Below are 24,753 nucleotides of genomic sequence, written 5' to 3'. Positions count from 1 at the left end.
AAGGTAGTACTAGAAGGTAGCAAATCATGTTTGCCAAATTTTAGCCAGCTGAGACCAACATTCTACTCATGTTGATACAGAAATTAAATAATCGATCCTCCTCCTGAAAGAGGCCAAGAATTATATTGTGCCATTAAAGGGGAGGGGAAAAAAAAAAAAAGGCCAGCTTAATTCTTACAGTGAACATAAAGAAAGAGTAATTACAGAACTACTGGATGGAAAACAATCACAGTATTTTAGTTAAAGAAGCTGAAACTAAGTTGTATAATGTACTCATCTGTTGTTTGTCATAATGAAGGCAGTAATTTGTTCCAATACCATTTAAGTATCTTAAATCATTTGGAATGCATGGTAAACTTCACGACAGCATTGCAAACATTTAAAAAGCTATAATTTTGTTGGGAATCCAAGTTCGGGATTAGGATGGCAACAACAGAGTGCAATTAAAGGGAGACACTTCACTTGCAAGATTTCCACGAGGGGTTCAGGGGCGGGGAGGGAATGCTGTTCCCTTGGAAACTAGTCCACATGTTTAGTTGCAATGCTTAATATGGATTAGATGGCACAGTTACTATGAAGCAAATATAATAATTATTCTTTAAACTGAACAAATCTAGAATACAAAGATTTCCACTCTGAGAAACATAGAAGGATACGCAATCAAAAGATGAAAGCAAACAGCAGAAGCGCACAACCAGAGCACAAGAGAACAGCCACCAGCGCCCACGCTGTAAAAACAACAGGGAGAACAAATTCCACGTGTGTCCTCCTTTGTGAGGAGTGACCGTCACAAGCAGAGTTCAATCTTCTGTTTGTTTGTTCTCCCTACAGTCGTTACTGGAAAGATGCTTTTCACGTAGCATAGGTCTTAGAAACAGGCTGCACTTCAGGAGAGCAAAACTCATTTAAAGGCATTTCTGTTAATATATATGTATCTTTTACAGGGTCCACACACAAGATGGTTACCAAGAAGCAAATTTTCATAACAAAAAAAAAGGAATTAAGAAAATACTATCCAATCATCTTTGCTATTAGTTGAGCTAATACTTTACCTGTATCCTGGAAGACCAAGAATGCCCTCTGCACTTGAACAAGCAGCTCGGCAGTGGGTCACAGCCTTCAAGGGGCTTTTAAACATAGAATTTCCTGACTGAATGGCCATAAGACCTTCTGTAGGATAGAGCTATAGTGGGCATATGTTTTAACTGGAAATATTTTAACCCCCCAGAACCATCTAGAACGCACTTATGAACGCCCTTGATTTTGTGATCACAAAAGTACTAGGGGGAAAAAAATGTCAGCAAAAGCACTGCAGCAGTAAGTTGCCCTACAGACATCCATGCACACAATTAAGTCTTTGAATACTCACTCAGTCTCCACACACAGCTCTAGTGGAAGTCAGCTAAGTCACTAAGGGCTAAAGGCAAAAAAAAAATCTGACTTTACGCTGAAGTCAACCATTAAAAGAGAGAAAAGTAGTGCAGAGTTTTCATCATTTCCCTTGCACTGCTGAATTACGGGAACCAACAGAAAGATTAGGAGTAAGAGAATATTTAAATCAGTGGGGTTTTTTTAAGCACTTGAAACTACCGTACATCTGTGAAAAAATATGATAGAAAGAGAAACCTGTTTAGGTTTTAAGTCATTGACAGATCAAAGTTGGCCCTAGTCTGAAAGTTTATTTAAATCAGTTCTTGATAGAATAAATTAAATTTTCAGATACAGGATGCAAAAATCCAATAAAAAATTGATCTCCAAAAACATATCTGTTATATGAAATGTTCCCTGACTACCAGGCACCTAAATAAATGTCAGCTCTCCTGACAACTCCGCGCTAAAGACATGCACTCAAGACAGAGCAGAACCACAGCGGTCAAGTTAAAACCAAGTTACAAGCTTCTATGCAATGAGCAGCTTGCCAGTCCTCCTTTTCTTAAGTTACCCAGTGAAAAGTCTTTGGTAGTGAAATACTTCTATTCTCTATGTGAAGAACAGAAAGAATAGAGAGGAACCTGCACTGAACACATCTGTAACTGCCCTGTTCCTTTGACATGCCTATCTCCACACTGGTTAAATCCTCTACCACCAAAACAATAGCTGCACTTAAACAATATTTTTTTTGTTGTTCCATATGTAGATCACCTAATTATCCTTCAGGATAACTAGGAAAATTCAAAAGGCAGCAGGAAAATCCAGGAGATTTTTTTTTTTTTAAAGGTAGAGTCATAGAAATGATAAAACCAAGCAAGACATCACTTGCTGACAATGATGTAGTACATTAGCAGAAGAGCCAGGACCTCTGGCAATAAATGGCAAAGTTCTACAAAAGGACAATGCAGCTTTCATTTGCTTTGTTCTTAAAACATTTCTGTTGCATGAGAACAAGGTAGGGAAGGTAGAACAGAAGTTACTAAAGACATATATAACCCATTACAAATTAGTTAGCCACTTATGTAAATGTAAAGTTTATATATGTACATCTACAAAGAGAAGGTCAAACATATGAAATTGTTATCTTTCAAGACGTCCAGATGCATTTCCCTTGGTTTAGCTCCTTACCGCATCAGTCATTGCGTATCAGCCTGCAGTAGTGTTTTTTTCTGCCAAATTCATATTTAGTAGTAGTAAAAATTATACAAGAAGTCTACTAAATTAAAGCAGTTTTTTAAAAATAAAGGTAACCAAAACACTGTAATTTCTACTTACACTCTGAATACAGAGTAACTTGCTACCTGCAAAAAAACAAACCGACTAACCTATCAGTCAATAGTAATCAATCCAGTTTGCTCTCCAGGGTTTTTGTTACTGTCAAAAACATTTAGGAATAAAGCCACTGATGAACCCTTCCAACTTGTCTGTCTAGAGAATATGTCTCTAGTAGTAACAACCAAAGACTTGCACAGAGTTTCTTTGAGTTCAAAAAGCACAAAATAATATTCAAATAATGAAGAGAGAAGAACAATGGATAGAGATGAACAATCATTTAAAAGATGTTTCTTATATCTTTTTGGGTCACAAGGAAAAAGAATATTTTTTTCTGGCTAGTGGGAGTAGGACAATGAGAACCAGAAGGCCCCTAAATTAAGCCTAATAGAGATGGAAATTACCTTTGTTGTTGTTTTTGTTCATTTGCCACTTCCTTTTTCTTTTGAATACCTTGGTTCTTGATCAAATATTTAAGGGTTTTTGTTTTTATAAAATTGGAAGAAATTTTCTAAATGAAGACACTTGAAAGAGAAGAAGATTCTTGTAAAATGTGTCTGAATTAAACACTTGGATTTCTTGTGTTTACATTTTAATGCTACCTCATCTCCTTTCCTCCCCCCCATTTCATAATCTCATATCCATTTGGGAAAACAAATACAAGCTCATGAGTTATTTCATTGTCATTAAATCTATAGTTTTGATGAAAAGTCAGCTTTCAACAAAAATATTTCCTAAAGGGAATTGCAATTGCAGGGGATTCTGGTTATGTACAGAAATCCCCACTCTCAATCCTCATCCCTAAGGGAGGCAGGTTCCCCGTCGGTTCTAGGGAATACAAAATGCTTCTCCTTATGATGCCTGGGGTAATATTTGAGGTCGTGCCTCTCCTTATGCCTCTTCCTCTCCTCACTGCTGTTCCTACTTCAGCAAACCTCCCACTGGAGTCAATTAGAATTTTGCTTGAGTAAGCACTGCAGGGTATGGCCTGTTGACATTAAATAAGTCATCATTTTTAATTGGCATTTTAAGTTCCGTCAAACTACAGAATATACCTCACACTGCCTTAGTAAATGTTTGCACAGGGTAACAATTTGGATCATGCTAATATTCAGAAGTGATCCAAACATACACTGTGCAAATACTGAGGCTAGGTGAGTTATTTCAGGGCAAGAGATGTCTAGATCTATTCTTCTTAAATTAGTATGTATTTTGAAAGTCATAAGACAGCTCAAAGTTATTTATTTTGGGGCATGCACATATTTCTTTTAGATTGTTTGGTCCAGCGCCAGTAAGCACTGTGTACACTGAAGACCTTATAAAAGCTTGTTTTTATCAGTAAATTCATCCTAAGCCTCTTATTAAGTGTAACATTATTCATCCTGAAAAGGCTGTAACAGCACGCTAACCACTTCCCATGATTACACTAGCTGCTATCAAAACACCCCCAAATCTCGCATTATTCAGATTTCTTGTTGGGACTTCCCCCCGATTTTACTCCTCCCCCCCCATCAAAACTGGCATTAAAACAAGCTTTTAGATTTATTGTGTAGGCTGTATGAGACACTCACGATGTTTGTTCTTTGAAGCACTTTGAGATCAGAATTTGTATGAGCTTCAACAGATGTTGCAGTACGTAACACTAGATTTTCATTTATTTATTTATTTTAAGATCCTAAACCACTTAGCACAATATCATTCTGGACACACGAAGGACAAACAAACCACTGATGAACAGCCCATGTCAATTTCTATTCACACAAGTGGGCCTGTTGGCTTCTGGGGAAGTACACATAGGATCTGAAGTCACTCCAGTCTTCAAAACTGAGTTTTTCCCCAGTTTTCTTCAAACAAACAAACAGAGACTTTACTGAGTCTTATGACCTATGTCAATCAAAGAGGATTTTTTGTTTCCTGTCCTGTTACCCCTTTTACAAGCCTAGATTACGCATTTTTTTTTTTTTTATAAGGGAAGCCTCCATTTCGTGAAATATGGATTTATTTCAAATATCCCCATGCATCTGATGCATCTTCAGGATTAACGACAGCTAAAAGTAATAAAATATTGAGCTTGAATAAGATTAAATCATGCTTACAGAGAATGGGTAACTAGTAACTCAGAGGAACACATGAGCTTATGTACACTTGCTTGTGTGCAGGCAGAACAAAAAGTGAAGAGAAAACACTACGAGCTGAATCAAGGGGATTGTTTCTGTAGCATTCTAGAGTTAAAAGGCAAATTACAATCAGTCCCTCAGTAAAATTGAATTTGACACCTCTTTTCTATTGAGATTAGGAATTATCATCTTGCAAACCTGCACTTTGGAGCATCAGTGTCAACCTGTCTGGAATGTAATTTAGATTTTTCAGTAACATAAAATGCCTACTCTTCTGTAGTCATTAGTGGCTGGCATAAACAGTCTGACAGTATTATAAATGAAGGCCCTGACAGTTTGCAACACTAATCCAATATTTTGCCAGTAGCTCTGATGTTCTCTGAGGGAGAAAAAAAAAAAATGCACCTCTCTAATCAGACACCCCTCTTTTTTCTTTTTTTTTTTTTTTTAATTCCTGTAAGGTTTTTTATTGTTGTTGTTTTTTGTGGGACCAACCTGATTTCTGCTGAAGAGCTAGCAAACACACAGTGGAGCCGAGATTTTGAAACATTTATGCACACGCTAAATGTTCTTATCATAAAAAAGATGAGCTAATATAGATTAGCAGTTATTTCTTAGAGATGAATCTGAAACTAATGAGGAAAAAAAATGTTTCTTTTGAAATGGAAACAGCGTGGGATCTCTCGTTCCCTCTAGTGGCCACTGGAGCTTAGACAACAGACTCAAAAATGTAAGTGAACTGCATCCTCTCATTTGGTATACGTAACTAGAGTGAGCTCTGCTGTGATGTCACATTTTAAGAGAAACTCCCTGAAGATATCAGTGGGGAATTCTGCTTAAAAAACACTGGTATATTATGGCCTATAGTTGCCTACAAAAGATTTCTTCCTAGCAGGGACCAAAACGAAGGTCATTCTCTAGAAATAGATCTCACTAGGGCTGAACTCAAAGTAAATTAAAATTACATTAACATTTTGACTGCTTCTCATCTGTTGTTCTTGCCTGGGCATCAAATCGGGAAAAAAAAAAAAGCCACACAACACTAGATTTTACATTCAAGGTGGATTAATGATCAAATAAAGAGATCAATTTACATTGTGCAAAGTGACAAATATTGGAAGTGTTAAGATGCTATTAAAGTGACAAATGGTAAAGTCAGTTATGATATTCCAATTTTAGAACAAATAGAATTGGATTTTTATGGCTGAAGCACAGAAAAAAATGAGGAGTTTGAGGAAAGCTAAGACTGGATTCATCAGATAGGTTGTTTGATGAAGAGCAAGAAAGCAAAACTGAAATACATGTCTAGAAAAGATCTGAAGATTATTTTAGAATTAAAAAAATGCCTCTGTTTGCCTTCTAAAGGAAAGTACACATCTTATAGGATCTATATAAAGAAACAGCTGCAAAATACTTTTGTTATACTGCAAGACTGTAATGTATCAGCTAAACTATTAGTCCCACTTCTGAGCATCACATATCAAAAAAATGGGAATTAAATAGGGAATCCAGACAACAATCAGAATGATCGGATCAGAAATCTTAAAGAAATATGAGGAAGGCTAGGGTAAATACGTCAATTAATTCAAAGGAGAGATGACAAGGTGATATGCTTCAAATACATAAAAGGCTACTGTTCTTCATGCCAGGTGGACAGCACAAGCAGTAAAGGGATTAAGTTTCAGCAAGACTGACAAGGGCAGCATTTTCTAAGAGTAATGAAGTGCGATAGTTTAGCCTGCAAAGCCTGCCTTATTGAAGGTGTCCAAAACTAGTTAGACAATCACCTGTCCAAGATGACCAATACAGCTGACCTTGCCCTAGGGCAAGGATCACAGAGGCAATGAAAAGTCCTTTCCAGACCTGTAAGTGTGTGAATAGAAGAAGAGTAGTCACTGATTCTGAAAGACAGAAGATAAGAAGCAAAGCAAGCGAATTAACAGCAAATACTCTTTAACACATTAGCTTGCTGGGCCACAGAATTCATTACCAGGGAAAAATAGAGGTTGAATGTTAAATACCTTACTAAAAGCAATCATTCGTTTTTATAGACACTGAAAAATATCCTCAAACTTACCAGAACTATGCAGCTATAGCACTAGTAATGTGATTATTTATGGCTATTTATGTGGTAATTCTGCAACAGGAAGAATAACTCAGTCAGAAGGTAAAGTGGGGATATGGGAGAGGGCTGCCCTCCACGGTTTGCTGTTCTGAAAGAGAGGGCACCAAGCTGCACGTGGAGGCATTAGGAGAAATCACTGTCTGCCTAACACTCACAAGGAGCCCAGAATACTACATGCCAAAACAAATGCATTAACATGGTTTAATCTGGTTTGTATGTCATATAGCAAGTGTTCTCCCTTTGCAAACTGTAGGAGATGAGAAACTCCAGAAAAAAAGCGTTGCAGTTCAGGACAGTGGAAGAACCTGATCCCATAAGCTCCAAAAAGCCAGAACCAAATTTAATATATGTATCTTCCCAGAAATCTGGGCCTTCTCTCACCAACGTAAAACCCAGTTTCTGTAGCAAGAAATGCATCAACAGGCCGTGCCAATGACCTACACAGCCTCTGAGCTTTATGGCATCCAGTCTGAATCGTAACCAGGCCAGTGCGCATTCAAAAATCATCATACCCAGGTGACGACAGATGAGATGAACTCAGTAGGAAATGGCATTTCCACCTTCCCCAGCTGTCACCATCCTCGATTAGTGCATTGCAAGTTCTTCAACTACCGGCCACGTCTACGCTGTGTTTTGACTGTACCCAACATAGTGACCACAACTGAAGACACTGCTTTCTGTATAAAAAATCCCTTACAAAACAACGCTCTACGATTTTCTGGAGAGATTCTGGTTTTTAGTTGTGTTTTTCCCCCTTTCTACATTACCCTAAAAGCAGATGCTTTTCTCCAGATACTGAAATTGTAATAAGTACTTTGCCAATACGAGGATTTGCTTTGTCAGTAACCTGCAACTAGGTCACGCCACTGACTGACAGCATGCAAATACCACATCTTACACAGAAGGGATCGCCTGCCATTTACATAACTCTTATCAAAATCTTCCTGGTTGCGCTGCTCAGATTCCTTGCCAATCATCCTTTCCCACCCAGCAGATTGAGTGGGTAGAAGGTGTAACACGAATAGGTGTCTGTCCTAATCGTTGTGAAGGTAAATACAGAAGGAAAGGGGCACTTCTCCAGGCAGCAGACCGAGCCTTAGAAAATCAGGAGAGCTTTGAAAATGGCATATTAAAATATACATGCATGTTTAAAAAATAAAGAGCTCTACCAGAGCCGAGTATCTTTTAAAATTCCAAGAGCGCCCTCTTGTGTGAAAACTAACTGATCTTACTACTCTATGCGATGGTGAGGCACGTACCGTGTTTTGAAGTCGGCAACAACATAATTACATTCTTTCTTATCACCTCTTAACTTCGCCTGTTTCTGACATTTAATTTTTTTCTTCCAGCCTGTTTCACTGGATTTTTATTCTCATGGACACACAAGCAGGGAAAGCCAAAGTCAAATTGGGGCAGAATAATCTATTCCCTATCTTGTCTCATAAATGCAGTTTCCTCCAATGCTTCTTTGCTCAGCTCTGCGGGAATCATACTTCCTCCAGGCTGAAACACTCGCACACAGCAGACTAACAAAAATAATAAGTATGAACCAACACTTTTAAGCTGATAGGAAAAAGCTGCAAAAACATAACTAGAACAGAGGTGAGCAGGCAGAGGAGTCGGCTCGCTTGTCATTGTCCATCTTCAAATCAGACAGTTTGTAATGGGAAAGTTCCAGAAAATAATGGCCTATTTACGCTGCGGTGTCAGTAGGAAAGCATCGTTTGGCACAGGGGAAGATGAAAACTGAAAGGCATCACAGACACTCATCCTGAGGTAACATATTGACTAAGGCCACAGATTTCAAATCGACAGGTGCTCATTAAAAGGCACAAATGCAAGCAGCCCGAGTGAAGCCAGATTTACCAGGGAAGATGCACACGTTGCCTGTCCCAGCTGCCATAATTACCTGCAGTAGAGCAGACTCGGAGCTGCTGAGGAAGAGTGGGTAAGAGCAGGCAGGGAGAGAGACAGATGGAAACACCTAAAGCAAAGGTAGAAAGATGAAAGAGGAATGGGAGAGGGAAGGAGTTTACAAGTCGACTCCACGTAGAACATGAAACCCTTACCACTCACATTATTCATTCTTTTAATTGCGTGCTTGCCTTCCCCTAGCAATTAAACTGAAGGTCCTTGACAGTCTGTCTTCTACAGCAGCACAGAACTGAAAGTAGACATCAGCTTCAGTGCTTTATGGTCCCTATAGTATTTTAATTTTCTAAATTGGAGATTTATGGAAATGCTGACATTCATCTCTTGGTTAAAATGCTAGCATGTTGCTTACAAACACAGACTTTTTCTTCTTTTAGCTAAAAGGTTGACAAGAAGGGCTTAGCTGCATTCTAATCATTATGCAGCACATGATGGGCTGTGAATTTTTAGCTTTATCATCTTACTACTTAAATCTTTAAAAGCGTCTGGCCATACACATGCTTTTGCTCTCTGCATTCTTTAAACAGTGATAATAATTAGCAACTAAGCAGCCTGATTATCATATGAATGGAGAAACAATTGAAAATACAGTAGAATTAGGATCCAAATGTCTAAGTCTTCAAAATCACAGGATCCTTAGGAACAGATGTCATTCAAAAGTTTACCTGCCACCACGCTGTTACATCAGATGCTATTAACAGCAGACTAAATTGCACCGTGAGACCAGGTTTGATTGAAAAGACTTCATGGCATTGACAACACTTTCCCTACATAGACGCATGTCAAGGGGTCCCGAAGTAAGCTTAGGATCTTTCCAGCAGACTTACTTATTTTAAAAAATTAGGCTTTTTGTCTCTGTCTTTTCTCAGATATAGCAAGTCTTCATGTGATTAGTTCTGCATGTATGTTGACAAAACAACTAAAAAACCTTGATGCGATTGAGAATCTACTGTTACGAGAAACGTTACTGTCCATTGTGACAATCATTCCTTGTGTCTTAAATAGAATTCTTAAGGCATAGGAACCTTAAGACATAGAAACTAGAAAGCTAGCCTGTCCTCCTGAATGGCAATTGGCTTTATTTTTGCTGTCTGCATAAAGTGGCTTCTACAGGAGATAATTTTAAAAAATTGCAAAACTAGACAAAAAATTAAATACGAAAATCAGTAGTTTTAACTTTAATTCTCCTTGGCAGAGGAAAACGTGCTCTCATGCTGTGGAACACTGGCAAAGGGTTACAAAAGGCTAAAAGAAAATGCAAATTCCGTGATTGTCGGCATTTGTGTTTGTGAAACGATAACGAAGCCAGACCAAGAAACAGAATTACCACACAGACTGGATCTAATGAAAATAATGCAGAGCTTCCCCAGAATATGTTGTTATACTGGCATGTCTTTCACCAGTGGGGTGCCCAGAGAATAAAGCTACATGTAAATACCAAGATGCATTAAGAACTATTTATAACAAAAAGTGTTATCCATTTTACAACTGTCTCCATATACCAGGCTTACTCATTGCCTTTCCAACAGAGTCCTTCTTTCATAAGACAAAGATTTAATGAAGTTTTCTAAGTGCTGGCAATGCTGACCATAAGCCGAGGCACTAATACATTCCCCTCATCCTGCAAAGGAATGGTTCCTAATGAGCACATGTTTAACTTAACCCATGAACGATCTTTTCTCCCTACCCAGGTCCTTCCTCAGCACTGTGTGTCGGCCACAAGTGGGCTGGGATCAGGCAATGGACTTAAATACATTTCCTTCACACACACATCCTTCCTCCTCTACCACATGCTTCTTCTCCAGACCATGGTAATATTTATATTTAGTGTTCCTTATGTGAACACAGAGACAATAGTATATGTAAATTATTTTTAACAGAAACAGTGAAACTTCACTTTTTATTAGTGAATTTATAGTTTATTGTTGCTTTCTTCCACAAGGCAGAAATTCAATCCATTTACAAACCAGTAAATCACATCCCCAGAACTTTCACATTTATTTGCAGAGGTATTTAGTCACCTGAGAGTCATAGCAATATTTTAACATGCCTCAGAAAATGGCTTCCCGCTTTTGCTTACAGCTTGAGACAAAGGACAAACACCAGGAAACAAAACAAAACCCACCAACATCCCCCCCCAAAGCAAGAAAAGCAATGGTTTCCTGCAGACAGCGGCTTGTCGCTGTTAGCTTCAGCTGCTGAGAGTTTGCATTCCCCTCACAGCTCCCGCTGTAGCAAAAGGAGGGCGGGGGAATCACTTTCCAACACACAGCACTTCTGGAACATCTCCAAATCCCCCAAAACATTCCTCCGGGACTTAGGGGATTGACACACAGCACGCTGCAACCAGCACCCACTGCGTTTTCCTCTAACATTTTTAAAGCCCTGCAGCGCCACTGTCACCCGTTAACATCCCAGTCGCCTGAAGAACAATTTCCCTGGCCTCAGGTCTCTCGCAGCACAAGGCACCGAGCTGTCACATCTCTTGTAGGTCTGCTGCCTCAGCAAATTCAATTTACACTTCTATTTGTCTGTTTTCTAAGCAAGATCCAAGCTGGATCACTTCACCAGAAAGGAAGACTGACGTTAAAAGTCACCTGAATTTGTCTCTCCTGACAACACTTTAAACAAGGAGTTAAGAAATAATAATTTTCCCTTTATTCAAATCGGGGAATTTAAGGCTTTAGCAGACAGCAGCTTAGATCATCCCAGCAATCAATCCCACCCAGCAAAATCTAGGTCAGTAAAACCGAATGGGAGTCAGAGGGCTCCAAAGAATGAAACACTCAATTGTAAGGAATTGTGGAAAAGCTGCAGATCTGGTTAGGACAAAGGTCACATTAAAGCTGTCAAGTGGAAAAACAAGTTATCTGGAAAATAACCCCCCCTTCCAAATCCTAAGCATAGCAAACTATTTTGGAGAGTTTGTCTTGAAACAACAAAAATGTGGCTTTGCAGAAGAAAATAAACAAATGCAGCCGTCTTGGAACCAAAAGTATTTTTTGCAGTGACCACAGGCTTCACCAACGCCTTCTTTGACATCATCTCAAGATTAATACAATTGAACCCAATATTTTCAAGTGTTAGATTTCTACTAGTAGAACAGAAAAGGGTTACTGTGACAGACAGGTCTCCCCAAGCCTTACAAAATAACTTGCAAGTCTAACAGTACTCCTGGTTAAGACGCACTACCGTAAGTGAAAGGCATATGCATTACTTCATTTTCCTTCCTGCTGCAGCAGGAATGTAAAGCCTTCCAGCTGTGTCACGGAACGGATTGCAGGCCGCTCTGCGGAGCCACTCCGAGCAGGCTCTGCTCAGCTTCTCTACACACGAGGCTCCAGCTGCCCCATGGGCAGCACAGGCCCTGCGCTGATCACAGCTGTGTGAATCAGGGCTTCCCCTGGGACTGCGGGCAGAGCATCACTCCTCAAGTTCTGTTCATGCTCTGAGCACCTACAAGTTCCCTGTCCTAGGAGGTGAATGAGGAAACTGAAAATCCCAATTATGACCCACAGCCCTTTAACAATTCTTAAGCACCATATGGGCATCCCCCCCACTCCAAACCTAGAAGTTATACTTCACTGTTTGTGGGTGGGTTTTTTTGGTTGGTTGGGTTTTTTTGGTGGGGGCACACTCTTGTTGTGCTCCTTGTGTTTCTTTATAGTATGAAGCAGAGTCATGCTAACTGTTCCTCATCAGAGCTGTGACACCTTCAAAGCCACTCCAAAAGTGAGGAGCATCACACAGGCAGGTTAGAGGGCAGCTTTTCTTGAATCCTTATTTTATTTTCAGCTGAGAAACCCTTTGGAGTAGGGAAGAAAGGAGAAATCTAGGTCATGCCTTGCAATGCAATGTTTAGAGACATAAGTGATAGGAAAGACTGTGATGTGTTTCTGATATGTTTCATACTTTTTTTTTTTGAAGCGTCCCAGTCTGTATGTACTCCCGTGAAAAGGATCTTCAGCCTCCTCACAAGCAAGATGGAGAGTTATTACTTTGCACTAATCTTGCCCTATTCTCTCAAAGTTTTTGGGGGCATATTTGTTCATTTGGTTTTTGGTTGTTTTCTTCAGCTCAGCATTGTCCTCTAGCAAGGACGGAAAATAGAAATTTTGAGACCAAGAAAGGTGAAATCACTTGACCCCATCCACAGAGATGGGAATGGAAGATACCTCTTTCATCTCCAGCTGTTTTAATTAAGCTAAATTTGCCATTGCTTTATAGTAAATACACAGCTATACAGGGTAATGAAAATGGAACAGAAAACACATGGTATGGACAAGGGACCTTCAAAAATGTACAGACTGACCTGGTCAGTTAACCAGAGCCCTTCTGCATTATTTCACAGACACTCACACCATCCTTGTTTCTGGACTGTATTTCGCATCAATAAACCTACCTTTTCTGCCATAGACGTGACCCAAAACTAGTGGGTATAGTACCATAGATTGATTTCATGGCAGAACAGATTAATTTTCCTTATATACCCAATAATGCCTATGTGCTGTCCATAAACCTTACAGTTTTGGAATGCTTAGAAAGAGGTCAAAGACATACTTTAAGGGATGAGAAAGTATAAATATATTTTCTAGACAACAGGAGGCTATGAACCACTGCTAACAGACAACAGATATTGATGTTTCTCTATTTATTATGTCCAGCACTAAAGCATCTAAACAGTTAGACATCACAATTTCATCTTCCCAGCTAAAAAGGGACTTTAAGAGACCGCTTCAAGGTTGTGGGCACTCCTTGTTAAAGAGTTCAACAGAGGGGTAACTTTGAGAAATAACTTCTAAAGTGCTCGGCAGTACTGAAGTGCAACTCAGCAGCTTCGCAGTGGTCTATTTACTAAAAGGTCTCCTGAATGCGGGCATGCATGTGCATAGTTTAAACACACAGCATTGTTAAAAACACTAACATTTAAAAGCAAACAAAAAAATAGTAAGAACAAGATTACTTAAGGCATGCTTTTCCATGTTTACAAAAGGCTGGCTGATTGATTCTCACAAAGAATAATATTCTTTAAATGGTATTTTCATTTTTTAAAAGTCAAGGAAAGTGAATACAAGCACACCGACTCACATATGGGAAAACAACCTGAATACAGGATGAAATGGAGGAATTTCTGCCTCCCAGTGTAATACTTGATAATGAAAACATGTTTTATTAAGACAGCAACAAACTTCAAGTCTTTAATAGTCATATTTGCAGCTTCAAAGAGCAATGACCTCTTTAAACCTAAGAGATCCATATAACATTTAGAGATTATATCCACTTGAATGCTGTATTTACTCATACTGAATGCTGCAGCAGTGCCTTCCACAATCAAAAACCAGCTGAATACACATTTCCGAGCTCCCCAGTCTTTTTGGTCAAAGAGCTTCACTACACGTAACCGTAGACCTCTCTCTCCTCTGCAGAGGAGATGGAAGACAACAAGGGAGCATCATCCGATGCTTGCTCTGATCCTTTGCTTCTGCCAAGTGGGCTTTGGTCTCACCTATCGCTGCCAGTCTCCAGTTTGTATTAGTATCATTTACATCTTTATTACTACAATGATATTCAGAAGTCCTCATTAGGATCAGAGCATCATGCTGAGGGAGCACAGGACTGGAAATGCTTACAATGAAAAGGATTAATACTGTGCTGGTAGTCCTAAAGCACCGGCACAGAGGTGGGAATGGGAGGGCTCATGTTTTCCTGGCTCACAGCAGAGAACACCCCACACAGCATCTGTAAAACGTTCTGTCTTATCTATGAGTATCTGTTTAAACCATCTCATTCAAAATAAACACCACATCAGGTAAGATACTTAAAAGGCAACTCAGAAGCCTTGGGATCCTTATAAAATAATGCAAACACTCCTATGACCTAAATTCTCACTAATATCAAAGAAGCAGAAACCAGGCACCAAGTATATTTCTTGTTGTGTGCCCAAATGCTTAAATCCCTTTTCAAAAAAGAGACTTAGCCCTAGCAATCCTGCAAGAATTCTTTAAATCCTGAGCCTGACAAGCTTTTGAAATGTTACCCTTTGGGCCACATGATGCCATCTCCAATATTTTATGCCTAGCATTATCAGTGCTGGCAGGGGCCCGGCTTCACAGCTTGAAAATCTGTGCAGAGACAAACATCTGGCAGCAATCTGGATGTGGCTCCTCTTCAGCTGCTGATTAACAGCTCACGCTGGGTCGGGATCGCCACTAAGTCAGGCACCTCCTTATGCCTCTAACCCGACGCCCAGGGGGAGGATAGCAGCAAGCCACAAAAAACACATCCATAGAGCAGACACTGGAACCGATTAGCCTTTTTGGTCAATATTCTTCATTTGTAAGATTCAGGACCTGGACTCCAGTTCTACTGACAGCAATGGATGCATGAGTGACAGAAGCAGTTTCACAAAGAAGGAAAAAAATAAGTCTGCTCCCCCCACTGTCCCTGCAAGTCTTTCCATCCATTATCTGGTATCAAGACTCCAAGACACTCTGCCAAAAACAGCTGACAGATGACTGGGATGAGGGAAAAAAAAAAAAAGGAACTAGAGACTGTAGTTGCTATGAGACATGTCCTACATAGCCCCAAAAGACCAATGCCACTGCCAGCCTTCTTCTGGGCCATTCCATAGCAGAATGGAAGCTGTCATGACATGCGCACAAGTCTACCAGAAACTGGACAGATGGGGAAAGCGTAGATTTTACCATTACGCTATATGGAATGGGACCCAGGAGCTTCCACATGCTGGATGTCACCACATCTGTCATCAGGAATCAAGGTGCCTTTTCTTCAAGTCATCACCAATCTGGTTAATTCCCACGTGGTGTAAAAAGCAAGATTGACAGGTTTATGTTTGTGTTTTTTTCTGTTTTTTTTTTTTTTTTTTTTTTTTTTTAATTCTTGGGCGGGGGGCTTTTGTTGCCTTTTTTTTTTTTGGAGAAGTGTGCTGACCTATACACAAACCAGATCCCGTGAAAAGAGCAAGGTGGCTGAAAAATCAAATGGAAAATGAGAACAGTTTCAAGAAAGATAGGTCTGTAGCAAATGGGAATCTTATTGTTACATTTGTCAATACCACAGTCATAAACAGAGGGAGAAAGCAAGGCAGGAGTATAAAACAAGGATCAGAGGCTCCTGAGATGGATGCAAAAAAATTAATCTAATGCACACGGCTAAGTCTAACCTAAAGCATCACAAATCACATCAACACATTGGAAAGAATAGTGCGCACACAGTAGCATTGACACTGCTGATAACACAAACTGACAAATATCCTAATATATTAGGCAGAAATATTTTTTCATGCAATATCAGACATGCATGACTTCTTATCCCATTGATTTCATTCCCTTTTCTGCTAGCAGGAGGATTGAGTTAAGATCCAGTCCAGTCAATGAGATTCTTTCCATTGATTTTTGTGAGCTCTGGCTCAAGCCCATACTTGTCATGGCCAATGGATGTTTCACAGTATTTGTCTTGTCACTGTCCAAAAAGAAAATTATTTCAGTGTTTTGCATATCCATTTGCTGAATCAGGGAGAAAGCAGATTTTGCTAACAGCAGTAGAAAATAGCTAGGAGGAGAAGAGGCAGAATTAATTTGGGACCTTAACAAGCCAAATTACTGAGCTATTCAGTTGCTAATTGAAACGCTGGAATCTAGGAAGGGTTCCTAAAGGCTCTGAACGCACCCAGGTCACCTCACACAGCCTCCAGGTTGTGGGGAGGGGGACGTGAGAAAAGGATTCAGGACAGAAGAATCCAGCTTTATATATATACAGAACCAAACTTGGTATCAGATTCTCTTTAAGCCTGTACAATTTGTTTAGTGTACCAGGAGTGGAACAGGATGTCACAGATTAATTCAAATTATGACTAATAAAGACAGCAACAGGTCAAATAATTTCCCATGTTCTTAAAAAGCTGCAAAGAGAGCAGGCCATGCTGTAGTGCAGCTAAACCACAATCCAGAGGTGTGCGCAAGGTAACGTATTCCTCCTTCATGCTTGTGTTAACTCATTAACTTAGAGGGGAAAAAAAATCAAGTCCCAAGCCTTTTGTTTTCTGTGCCTAGATTTCAGGGCTTCACAGCCCAGATCATTAGTTTAACAAAGGCTGCAAAAAACTCAGTGTTGTAGAGCAATAGCCTAACTGGGCAGTGGGAAATGCAAAACAGAAGAAAATAAAAAGGAAAGCAAAAGCTCCTGAAGAAGCTCCTACAAACACACAACGTTTAGTTGACACAGTTCTGAGTCTTTTTTTTAGAAACCGTAGGATGAAGGCAAAAAGTCTCAAATACCTCACTATTCAACTTAAACCTATGGATTTTAAACTGCTTTTTGAACACCAAATACTGTTCAGAAATGGACTCTTGCTGCCCAGCTGGACTTCATGTTCTAGCATAAACTGCCAAGGCAAGCATAGAACAGGCGGGAACAGCACAAAGCTACACCAGGGGAGGTTCAGACTGAACGTTAGGAAAAATTTCTATACTCTGAGGGTGGTCAAACACCAGAACAGGCTTCCTGGTGAGGTGGTTGATGCCCCATGCCTGTCAGCGATCGAGGCATTTGGATAGTACCCTCATTAACACGCTTAATTTTTGGTTAGCCCTGAAGCGGTCAGGCGGTTGGACTTCATGATCTTCAAAGAGTGCCTTCACGCTGAACTCTTTTATTCCATTCATCTTCACTTTTATCCGACTGCAAAGGAGGAGCAACCTCTTCCATGCTCTCTCAGTAACACGATGACACGATGCTGCCAAAACCATCACTGCCTGCTGGCTCCCTCCTCTCTCAATGCAGTTTTAAAAAAAGAAATGTTACACTTCTTGTTTTGTGTGCTCTCCCCAGATATAGTCTTGGAGAAGATATTTTGACATCATTTTTTGTTTCCATACTTCAAGCGTGAAGGAATTTTTCATCATTCTTTGATTAAAAATCAAATACACATGCACTTGCACATTCTGAAGGTACTTTCAGCTAAACTTTGACACTAATATTTATGATATACCACCATTTTGCAGAAAAACAATCAAAACGGTAAAGATATCCCAGTTTTTTAGAGGCTTCTTAAAAAAGCGTTCTCAGCTCTGCAATCCCTTATCTTTGAATCAGTCAAAGCCTTTCATTGGGTTTTATGACATCCACAAAAATGGTTTTTGCATCCACGGTATGCATAAAAGCTCTATTGGAGATGCCAGCCCCACATACAAATTCCTATTCACGGAGCTTTATCAGAGCCATTTAAGTACCCACAGAGAGATAAGGGCACGCTGGCACGGTACTGAGAACAACTGGCTGAAGAGCAAAATAGTTTGAGGGGTGGCCAAGAAAAGTAAAAATTGAACATGAGCTCATGACAGTGTTGGAAAAGGAAGTGAAAAAGCATGAGTGCTAGAAATGAGTAAGGACTTTGGCTCAAAACAGTCCCCAGGCAGCTCCCAGTCCCATTTTCCCCCCTACGTTTGAGTGTCTAGAGGTAGTTTCACTGATAAAGGTTCCCATTCTCTTCACCACTGAAACTCTACCAAACAAAATAGCTCTGTTATTCACAGAGCAGATACTAAAAACATTTGCAACAACCATGAAAGTCAGCTTTAATGTAGGCATATGCCCTACTTATTCTTTTTCTAACTACAGATCACTCCAGCCACTAAAGCAGAGAGACTTTTCTTTGCTGACAGTCAAACTTCACAAAAATGAAAAAGGAAACAATCCTCAGAGAGAGGTAACAACCCACCTCCAAATCCCGTAAGTCAAGCACCCCATGCTATGATTCATCTCTTAGGACAGAACGTAAGTCAGGACTTCCTAGGTGGATGGCTCCTTTGAAGTAGGCTTTACAGGTGTCCCTTCCTCATGCAGTGTTGCATTCACTGCTGCTGCTTAAGAAAACAATACCATAGGATATGGGACAAATCCCCACATACTACTTTTACCAATAAGTGTGAAGCACCATATGCTACAGATGGAATCTAATGTTTTAAAAATCATCTATGACGACTTCTAACTACGCATACATAACCATTTTCAGATGTTTCAGAAACTTATAAACACTGCTTAAAATTTATAAAACGCTAGCAATACTACAAGCAATGCATTCACTCAAGACAAAACATAGCTTACTAAACTGGTTTACGTGTGTTCAATAAATCATTTGTAATGAACTGTGAACTCCTTAGAAAAAGATAAATGCAATAAATTAAGTTCATTTGGTAAATGCAGTTATTGACTAGCTATTTAATAAAGCACTCAGACCACATCATATTTCTATAGTACCACATGCTTACTGAACTATTCACCATGGAAGCAAGCAAACTTTAATAATAAAAAGAACACTAAATTTAATTCTAAATATTATTGACTTGCTCTAGTAGTTAAATACATCATTCATAACAAGTTTAGTGAAACATTTATTCCAAGTTATACAGCCCTCAGAACACATTTTCACAGCTGTTGAAATAGCACTAATCTTCTATGCAGTAACTACTTCATAGATTATGGTGAACATATTAATAGTGTATAGGCTATCTGGAGTTAAGACAGAAAACCATTAGAGGACAAGCATTTGTTATCTACCAGAATAGAAGAGGAGAAACACAGAAACAATACATGAGCAACATGCCCCTGGGGACTTGCAGAGAAAAATCCCTGCTTTCTTTGGTCCTGGAAGGATCCTCTAAAACATCCTCTAAAGGGGCTGGTTATTACATGTCTTTGAATTTTTGAGCTAACACTAAGACTTCCAGAATCACAGAATTTTCAGAGCTTACTTTCTTGTTTACACCATGTATTTCTGCCCTAGCAGTGAGCACGGAGTTTTGGACTCTGTATGAGAAAGGCAGCTGGCGCAGTTCCTTTAAACAGGACACTTACATTACAGTTAGAAGGTCAAGATCCCTGCTTCTTTTCATGAACATTCATGAATTCTACTGTCCACTGCTCACTTTGGCCTGGGGATATAGCTTTGTCACTACATCTGATTTCAATTACGCTATGCATTTTTTCTTTGCAACACCTTGCAAAGCATTAGCTTGTTACTTTACATGACAGGAGCTCTGTGGGATTTGATTCTGTTCTTTCTTACTCCAGTGAACCCTTGCTGATACTAATGAAGTTGTACTACTTCATCCAGGAATTTGATTATTGGTAGGTATGCAGATAAAATATGTAAAGCAACACAAGTTTTTCTACATTTTTAAGGAATTTTGTGCCGCACCATTTATAATATGGAAAATGTGTTCTGGTTTACTGAAGCACCCAAGACTGTAACACCTCTGCAGGGTGATGTGTGACTACTTAGAATACCTCCCCTGTTCTCTTCTGTCCCACTACCACTCTTTTTTTCCTCCCATTTCAATAAAGTTTTTAACTGTCTTCTGGAGAACACAGCTTACTTCTAACACAACAACATAAAATGGCTTCAGACTCCAGTACAGCTAGTAAAATGGTTAAAGCAAAACCAGTCCCCTACAGCAGGACCAGAACAGTTTCAGGCTCACCACTGAAACTAATACAATCCATATATTTGTTCTGGAAAGCCGTGGCTACAGGAAAAGACAATTCTAATGCCTCAGCAATTCTTGAGTAAGAGTAATCAGAATAACAATATATTTATTAAGAAACAAAAAACAAAACGACTGTTCTGTTACAACACTCCTGTAAAAAACATTGCTTATTCTGCAAGAAATGAGATCCTTTCTTCAGCAGTTACAGGTCAAGCCTCACAGAGAGCAGGCTAATTAATCCCATTTGAGTACAGTCAGAGCTGACCTTGTACAAGTTTCATAGAAATATGCAAAAGCCTAAACAAGAAAAATTCAAATTAACAGAAGAAACTAAAAATTCAAATTCTTGCAACTGCTCAGAACTTTATTCTTGTTGAGCTATTTACTATGAAAAAAATACCTCGTTTCATTAGAAAAACAGATAAAACACCTGCAGCATCCTGTTTTCTTAGATACCAAATTTAACTAGATGGCTGAGAAGTCAGCACATAATTCAGGAAGACCCCTTTGAGATAGCCAAGGCAGACATACGCTTGATACAACCACTTGGCAAATTACACCACACTGTTTTGCTTAGATGAAACCAAGCAAGAAACAAACTGGATTTAAGACAGAACATTATTCTGGCTTATTTTCATTCTCTTCTTATTATTTTGGCAGACTTCTATTAAGTTATTTTCCCTTAAAATACCAGAGGGTGTTGAAAGACAACAGTAATTGTTCAATCCAGATGTATATTAAATGCAGAGTTGTTACAGTTGGCCTTAGTTTATATTCTTTATTAAAAGCAGCTATTAAAAGATTTTTGAGAGAGGAAAACCAGTATGAAAATCTCCGATTATAGGTCTGGAAGAGAGAGACCAACAGACATTTTTGCATTAAACCTGACCTGAAAAATTCTGATCTTCGAAGGTTGGTAACATCAACCAAAGCTACACGCTAACAGAAAGGATTGTTTATTTACAGATTCCTTAAACTGAAATAGATATATTTCAGTTGGAAACATCACAATGTTTTGTTACTATTGGATATGGAGGTCTGAATAACTGAAAATGAAACTACTCTAGTCATGCACAATCCACTAATGTCCTCCAGTCTGTCTCAAACTAACCCACAATATACTAGAAATACTATATCCATATCTTACAGTGTATAAGAAAGAAAATTTTGGAGCTGGAAGAAGTCTTGAAAGCCAGAAAGACATCCAGAAAGACAGAGGACATGAGATACAAAATCAGCAGTCATATTTGCCTTTATCCTCTGTCCACCTGAACATGGATGCGCATACAAAAACACACACACTCCAATCCAGTCTTGCAAGCAGCTATTTATTTAAAGTTATGCACATTTGCCAATGATCGCAGACCTACAATAACATTCCTAGTAATACAAAATCTGCTCTGTGGCATGCTTACAGTAAACTATGTTTTGTTTCTATCTTTGTACCAGAACAAAACTCTAGTTTAGTTCAGGAGTCAGAGTATCATAAAACTGTTAGGTGAAGTCTGTCTTCTAGATCCGAAGCTTGTGACAGCCACCATTTACACACAGTTCGGCTGAGAACCCCAACTGTTTTTAGTTATTTCAGCTTTTAGATTCAAGGTGAAGATCATGGCAGGGTGTTAAGACATAAGCTCATTTGAATCTCCCTGGATGACAAGCAAGCACAGCTAGCAGGAGGACCAAAGTCACACTAAAGTAAAGATCTGTGACCATAATGTTAGAATGGATTCACTGTATTGGCACCAGTGGATTGACCTTTGTTCCCTACAAGCATTCTTGAATAACACTTACCAGCAAGTCTTTTAGCAGGCAGTTGATTTTAAGCTATGGCAAGTAAGTGGCAAAACGGGCCGGGGAGTAGGGAGCTTGTGAATAGTTTGACAATACATTAGCATCATTATCTTCACAAAAACATAAGGTGAGAACAAAGCAAAACAATTTTCCTTACCTCCTCTGAATCCTATAAGATTAGGTTTTTGTGTATCTAGCAGATACTGCCCATGAACTACATTGTATGCTCTAACATTCCAATAAAAATAATGGTGTGAAATTCAAGTAGCAGTCTAACCATACACACTTTGGTTGGGCACAACTCAACATTTTCTGTGCCTACACTACAGCCCTTGAGCAACAAGAAAAGGTTGTCGCTCAAGAAAGGATTTCAGCAGAAACAGCTGGAATACATCACTCCTGTTCACTTTACTTAGCTGTAATAAGGGTGTATGCATCAAACATTCCTTCATTTATCTTTAATTAAAAAAATAAATTTGTAAAAAAGAATTTTCATACCAGTAGCAAGCTATAAACCTCATTCCAGATCAGTCTCTCTTGTATAATTACATAAAGCTTATTCTCTTAGTGAAAGAGATAATAACCCTGAATATGGTTTTTCCCAAAGGCCCTATTTAAAACCAGGGCCAGATGAATCAGCAAACCGCAGAAAAAAGCTGAAAGATGGACTGATTTTGCACTTGCACTCTCACATACCATCAAATTACAGCAGACTTAAGGAATCTGAATAGTTTGGGTTAGAAGGGACCTTAAAGATTATCTAGTTCCAACCCCTTATTGGTTTATCCAGGTTTTCCTGTCTAGTTGAAAACATGCAGCAAAAGCTGTTACATTCTACCACTTCAGAAAATTTTTTACTGAATGCCTTTTGCATGGAAAAAAAAAAAAGCTATAGGACAACTAAATAAATCTGCCACATTAAAGTTTGCTGCCAGATACAATTCCTCAGGCTCTCTTACAAGTATTGCAAACTGCAATTCCTTTCAATAAAAGCCTGCATTTAATTGCAGAGGCCTTAATAAAGGATCACGAACACTACATTTAGGACTACTAGACAGCAATTTATTCATCCCCTCAGCCAACTGGTAAAGGAATCCTCCACCTCACCTGAAGGGCCGCCATTTCCAGCTCTTCAATGTACTCTGTGCAGAAACAAACTATGTTTTTCACTTTCCCGAGGTATCACCTCCAGTGTGCCAACTTAGCAAGATTAAAGAAAGAAGCAAAATGTTTGACCTGCACATAGGTGAGGATGATTCTGTTGACACAGCTATTAGATATGTTTCAATAAACCTGATACATATGGTGTACTATATGTAACATTATGAATAGCAGCAGCATTGTAGAAATCATTAAAATCACAGAATAATTAAGACTTGGAGACCTGACCTCTAGAGATAACTTTGTCCAACTCCTGCCTAAAGTAGGCCTAACTTTAGTCACTTACCTCACACTGCTTCAGGCCTCGGCCTGGTCAGTTTTGAAAGTTTCCAAGGGTGGATATGCCAGGCTTCTGTACCAGTGTTATTCCAGTCTTAGTGGGATTTTTTTCTCCTTATGTTTCTTTGGAACTGCCCTTGCTGCAAGTTGTGGCTGCTGACTCTTTCCACAGTGCACCTCTGAGAAGAGCCCACCTCCATCTTCCCTACACTGGAGGTAGCAGAAGACCGCTAGTAGCTACTGCTCAAGTCTTTTCTGGGCCTAGCAAATCCAGCTCCCTCAGACTCTTCTCATAACATTTTTCTTTTCTAAAAACTAGCACATGCATTAGTGGATGGTTACCTGCCTTCCACTGTTCTTCGCAAAGGAGAAACCCCAGACTTCAGGATTTTTTGCCTTTAATTATATTCTTTCTGTAGAGAGAATGCATACGCACACCAGCTTCCCATACATGCGGACATATTTGCTTCTTGTTCTAGGCAATGATCATAGGGGTAAACATGCTCACGAGTTCATCCAACAACCCTTTTCTGTCTTATTTGTCACACTTCAAAATAACTCTTAGCCTGCAACAGGGAAAAAATAGGACCAAGGCCTAATCTCCACTGGGTGCCTATATTTACCAGAGAAAAGCTTTAAAAATCCACATAGAGGTCTCTTTTGAGAACAGGGCCCAACTAAGCCCAGATGACAGGCTGTCATTACAAGAAGCATCTTCAGGCACCTCACCTCTGCAGTCAAGCCAGGTGCGATCCACTGTTAGCTTTCAGAAAAATGTCAGTACCCCCATGGTCCCGCTCCCATAGGAAGCCAGCACTACCACGCCTAGCTGGGGAGGCAGCCATTTTATGTCACCCATCCAGCTCTCCTGCAGCTGGCTTTCAAGGAACAATGTTTCTCTCAGCAGAACAAGAAACAAACAATTGTTTGGATCTTTTTTTTTTTTTTTTTGGGTCTATCAACACACAAAAATCTAGTGCAATAACAAAAAAACAAGCTTTGCCATCCTCTCACAAAGAAAACATCAGGAACACCTGGTGATGCAGCCTACTGTATTATGCATACATTGCCATAAAATCCCCACCCGCAGCATGAATTGCCAACAGTATAAGATGCAAATTAAACCCAAGAAAAC

General features: G+C 39.4%; 1 protein-coding gene across 10 annotated transcripts in view; it reads right to left on the bottom strand.

Annotated features, from left to right (window-relative positions):
* Window positions 1-24,753, bottom strand: part of ST6GALNAC3 (ST6 N-acetylgalactosaminide alpha-2,6-sialyltransferase 3) — a 238,284-nt gene that overhangs the window by 180,177 nt on the left and 33,354 nt on the right. The window contains exon 2 of one of the 10 annotated variants that reach the window (XM_080601525.1): window positions 18,617-18,758. The exons of 8 other annotated variants lie outside the window; for them this stretch is intronic. The gene's annotated coding sequence lies outside the window, so the exon portion shown is untranslated. Of the gene's footprint in view, window positions 1-18,616; window positions 18,762-24,753 lie in introns of all 10 variants that reach the window. One more of the 10 variants, XM_080601524.1, reaches the window with a different exon arrangement.

The sequence above is a fragment of the Anser brachyrhynchus genome (assembly GCF_964034855.1).
Source record: "Anser brachyrhynchus genome assembly, chromosome: 8".
Taxonomy (NCBI): Eukaryota; Metazoa; Chordata; class Aves; order Anseriformes; family Anatidae; genus Anser; species Anser brachyrhynchus.
The sequence above is the reverse complement of the archived record's forward strand: the minus strand, read 5'-3'. Positions and strand labels throughout refer to the sequence as shown.